The 5,557-nt window shown below is 34.9% G+C and overlaps 1 long non-coding RNA gene across 4 annotated transcripts; it reads right to left on the bottom strand.

Moving 5' to 3' along the window:
- Nucleotides 1-1,831: 1,831 nt before the first annotated feature.
- On the bottom strand, nt 1,832-4,841 carry LOC146926055 (uncharacterized). Of its 4 annotated transcripts, XR_015034018.1 has the most exons (4): nt 4,495-4,840; nt 3,461-3,494; nt 2,873-3,359; nt 1,832-2,269 (listed from the first exon to the last, which is right to left on the bottom strand). It is a non-coding gene; the product is annotated as an uncharacterized LOC146926055 (long non-coding RNA). The 4 variants fall into 4 exon arrangements; XR_015034016.1 differs by having other exon boundaries at nt 2,873-3,494; nt 4,495-4,841; XR_015034017.1 differs by lacking the exon at nt 4,495-4,840 and having other exon boundaries at nt 3,461-3,512.
- Nucleotides 4,842-5,557: the final 716 nt, after the last annotated feature.

The raw sequence follows: 5,557 nt of genomic DNA, 5'->3' as shown, positions 1-5,557 counted from the left end.
ATAAACATTTGGTTCCTCATTCACATAAAGATTAGGAAAATGATTGATGAACACCCTTTCATATACACCCCCATGTACACCCCTTATGTGGCATGGGTATTTTTGAAATTTCACACAACTTTCTCTTTCACACAACTTTCTCTTTCTCACCTCTTCTCTCTCTTAGATCTCCCTTTCTTCTCCCTCTCACTCCGCCTCTCACTCACCTGCCACCACCACTGGCCGCCGCCGCATCCTTGCCCTTCGCCCCACCCCTCCCTTTGATGGCCGGCCGTTGGTCCTCCTCTCTCTTTCTCGTCATCCGCCACCATCACCACCTTCATCACTGATCACCATCATAACAGAAAATTTCTAATCTCTGAAAATTGCAAAGAGTGGTTCTTTGATAGTAAGTGGAAAAATTCTAAACCAAGCTTTATTTTAAACCTTTATCCATATCAAACTTCTTTTCTTTGTAATATCTAATCTCTGAAAATTGATGCTAATTTAGATCTTCTAAAAGAATGTATATTTTCAATTTGCAGGGATTGTTCTGAATCTTCTAAAAAATATTTTCAATTTGCAGGGATTATCTGGGTCACGCATATGTAAAAATGTGGTCATACATACCATATATTTGGCTAGTTTTTCTTTCCCAGGTGTAAATAATATTGTTTTAGGCTAATCGAACACATGATCTCATTTGATCACTGCACTAAGAGTCTTTCCAACCATAAATAACCTGTTTTACAATCGGCGAGTTTATCACGCCTAAAGACGGACAAGTTCTAATTTATGAAAAAATAGCGGTCACGTATTTGTAAAAATGTGGTCATACAGACCATATATTTGGCTAGTTTATATTTCCCAGATGTAAATAATTTTATTTTAGGAGAATCGAACGCATAATCTCATTTGATCACTGCACTAAAAGTATTTCCAACCATAAATAACCTGATTTACAATCAGCGAGTTTATCACGCCTAAAGACGGACAAACTCTAATTTATGAAAAAATAGTGGTCACATATTTGTAAAAATGTGGTCATACAGACCATATATTTGACTAGTTTATATTTCCCAGATGTAAATAATTTCGTTTTAGGAGAATCGAACGCATAATCTCATTTGATCACTGCACTAAAAGTATTTCCAACCATAAATAACCTGATTTACAATCGGCGAGTTTATCACGCCTAAAGACGGACAAGTTCTAATTTATGAAAAAATAGCGGTCACGTATTTGTAAAAATGTGGTCATACAGACCATATATTTGGCTAGTTATCTTTCGCAGATGTAAATAATTTCGTTTTAGGAGAATCGAACGCATAATCTCATTTGATCACTGCACTAAAAGTATTTCCAACCATAAATAACCTGATTTACAATCGGCGAGTTTATCACGCCTAAAGACGGACAAGTTCTAATTTATGAAAAAAATAGCGGTCACGTATTTGTAAAAATGTGGTCATACATACCATATATTTGGCTAGTTTATATTTTCCAGATGTAAATAATTTCGTTTTAGGCAAATCGAACGCATAATCTCATTTGATCACTGCACTAAAAGTATTTCCAACCATAAATAACCTGTTTTACAATCGGCGAGTTTATCACGCCTAAAGACGGACAAGTTCTAATTTATGAAAAAATAGCGGTCACGTATTTGTAAAAATGTGGTCATACAGACCATATATTTGGCTAGTTATCTTTCCCATATGTAAATAATATCGTTTTATTGACATGCGAAGATTTCACTTGTCAATAAAGACACAATCATCTTTTATATCAAAGAACAAAAAATAACAAAAAAACTGACTCATTAAACTGTACGATAGTTCAACAATGTTAGTAACTAACAACATATGGTGTTTCCTTTAATATTATAGGTGCGACATTGTCCTACCAATTAAAAAATATCATCAGAAAACATCTACATTACAATCATATCAAAACACTAAATTAATTTAAATCTTCTTCTTTTTGCGTCCATCCTTCACCCACGGGGAAAGCAGAACCCCACTTTTTACACGGTGTCTTGGATTGTTCTTAATTCTAGTCAACAGATTTGATGCATGATGTGCTTCATCATATGATACATTTGCCAGTGATGTGCTTCATCATATGATACATTTGCCAGTGATGTGCTTCAACAGATTTGATGCATGATGTTCTTAATTCTAGTCCATAAACTATCTAAATATTCCCTAGTGATGTTGCTTCAATGATCCTCGAGGCGGTAGCTAGACTCCGATGAATGTCTACCATCTCTTGTTACTAAATTTGTTGGCTGAAAAGAAGAAGAAAAATAAATAAGACAATGATTAGTAAATTGAAACACAATATTGAAACTGAAGAGGGAAAACAAACATACATATACAATCTAATATACATGTCCAAAGAACAATGCTATATATCATTGAAGATTTTTCATATAAATCGTAAAATAACATGGCATGTTTTCTACTTCAGTCAGAAAATAGATTTCTTTTAGACAAGGTATAACAATATTGCACAAGAACCTACCTTTACTTTGCCTTTCAACCAATTTGGCCTCAAGTGACTTCACCATCACTTCATCACCAACTTTGGCTTTTAATGCTTTATGATTTAGCAGAATTGGCCTATAGGAAGGGCTAAATAAATCAAACAAGAGGTTTTGCACAATAACTATCTTTGAAGGAAGAAAAAGCACACAAATCATAGTTAAACATCTCATATCTCTCTAAGACATCATTCCCATCATGAATTCCATTCAAATCCAAAATACAAAAAGAATCTTTTTTTGTCCTTCTTCGATATACAGATAAAAGTTTATTACCAAAATTTCAGTCATCATGCTAAATAAAGGGGCAGTCGAGCACGAGTCAAATAGCCAGAAGACAGGGAATACCTGTTCTTGTAAAGACTGCACTTGCTTGTTGTGCTTTGACATTTTTTTGTACACCTGAAAAGGAATTGATAAAGTGGTCTATATTAACTAGCACAAAACATTACATTATGAATAGAAGTCATAAACCCATGAGATACAAATAATTTTATTCTAATTTGCAATCTGGAATGAGCAAATGGCTACAATATCAGTGCGCTGCACACAATCATGTTTAACCAATATAAAGAATGTCGAAAATTGAATGAAAATTATGATGCAAATTCTACAAAGCAGATTCTGTAAACAAGATTGGACTATTGGACTGAAACTGAAGACATATCTTGTAAAAACAGCCAAATAACATATCAGCTAAAATCACTGATGCTTCAGTCTGTGACAACCAGACAGTAAATCCTGCATAGAGATGTCGCCATTTATCAGATCTTCCAGCAGCACCATGTTTACCTCCTAATGTTGCAACTGCTGCCCTTACATGACTAGCAGAGCACTTAAAAGTGAGAAGTAGAAAAATTAAGTCAGAAGTAGAAAATTTGTGTTAGAACCTAGCAACCAAAGTATCCAGAAAATGAAATGAAGAAATTGACTTACCTACTTATGCTTGCAAGTACAGTGCCTTCGCCTTCTGCACTACAATTCAACCAGTCCATGCAAATTACTGTCATCAAAACACCATTCAACCCCAAAAAAACAACATAGGCAGAAGAAGAAACTCTAATGCTCTAGAACAGTCCCAAAAACATAAACAGGCGCAAAGATGAGAAGTGTCGATCAAAGCCCTAATATCCTAGGTGGAATAACTTTGGCAAATATACATTGATTTTTAAAATTTCAGATGCACACCATAATGTCAACAGTAACCAAATAATTAAAGGGAAATGCAAAAGTGACATATCCTTAAACATTGTTCACCTAAGCATATCTTAAACAAGATCAAGCTAGAAAAACTTTAAATCCAATTACAGAACAAGATAATAACATTATCCGTAACATTACTTAATTAAGTTAAACAAGATATGTGTGTTAAAATCAGGAGTATTCTTTATTTTTAAACAAGATATGTGTGTTAAAATCAGGAGTATTCTTTATTTTCTGTGATATTTGTATAGTTGTATCACTTCATCATCAATTTCAATAAAAAATTTCTAGAGTTCTACCCTCCACTCTCAATCTCTTTAAATGATTTCCTCCCATTTGACCTCTCTTTGATTCCTACCTCAACTGCTTTTACTTACATTTGTTCAATAGATTTTTTTTTACTTATCATCATCCATATACATTATCTTCTTGATTCAATTACATCAAGTAGCAGGGATTCAATTTAGTGGCATGGTTTGAAGTTAATTGACACTGCTCACCCAGCCTGCACTAATTTCTTCTCTAATCCGGTGGTTCGTAGGATTGGTAATGGTTAGACGACATTGTTTTGGTCTCAAAGATGAGCTGGAAATTCAATTGTTTTGGTCTCTAATCAGACTGTGTTGTTATTAGTTTCAATTCTCAAATGAACCGATATTGTCTACAAGTTTTCTCAAATGAACCGCATAAATAAAAAAACCCAAATCAAAAACCCTAAAATTTTAAATCACAACCACATCAAACAAAAGGGAGATGAATGAATATACCTCAGTTGAACGACGCTGACGAGAGAGAGCAAAGAGAGATTGTCGTCACCCACCACTACTCTTTCTTCTCCAACCACCCTCCACCCTGTAGCCGACGGCGAGAAAAAGAGAGTGAATCAGAGAAGAGGTTGTGTTTCGGTAGAGAGAGAAAAAGAGAGACGCCGGCGAGAAAGAGAGGCGCCGGAAAGAGGGATGGACGGCGGCTGCAAAGCTAGCTAGAGAGGGAGTGAATCAGAGATGAGAAAGCGATGAAAATTTTCTATAGAAGGAGAGAAGGAGAGAGAGAGAGAGAGAGAGAGAGAGAGAGAGAGAGAGAGAGAGAGAGAGAGAAGGAATGAGTTTTGGTGGGGCCAGGATGAGTCACTCATTTAGATTACATGACAGTGTGTGAATGGAGGGGTGTAGGAGTGGTATGCCACCTATGGTGGTATGTGTATCACCACTCTAAAGATTATAGGCCCTTGTAGACAACTAAAATGACAAAGCTAATGAAAAAGCTATGGTACACAAGCTGATTTCAACTAGCATAGAAAGTTATTATTTAGAAGAATGGTAGTTAATGCAAGTTTATTTCAACTTTTCTTTTCGTGCTGGTAAACAGAGTCTACAAGTACTTGAGAGTTAAAATGAAATATTTTAGATAGGTAGGAGATTAAGACTTATGCTTTGCATCGAGCAGATACCAAACATCTATACTAGACCAGTAATAATAAATTTACAATTACAAATGGCTTCGCTCTAAAGCCATGCGTCAGTTTTCAGTTAAACGGCCACGAAATAAGTATACGACCTATTTATAGACACACTTTTATCATAAAACTCAAAACTCAATTTAACCACAATTAAGCTACGAATTTAACACAATCAAAACATGAATTTAATTTAGAGATAATCACATACACAAAATTATAACAATATTACAGAGCACGAATTTAACATGTAATCGTCAAAGATCATGAAAAACAATGGAAAACAAAAATCCTTCACTACCCATATGTTTATACAACCCTTATGATGAATAAAGACTCCCCCTTACATCAATTCAACGGTTTTTCATCACTTA

The sequence above is a fragment of the Medicago sativa genome, chromosome 4, assembly GCF_051527215.1.
Source record: "Medicago sativa cultivar Bolivia chromosome 4, Bolivia_mono, whole genome shotgun sequence".
Lineage (NCBI taxonomy): Eukaryota > Viridiplantae > Streptophyta > Magnoliopsida > Fabales > Fabaceae > Medicago > Medicago sativa.
This window is presented reverse-complemented; position numbering and strand designations above follow the sequence as displayed.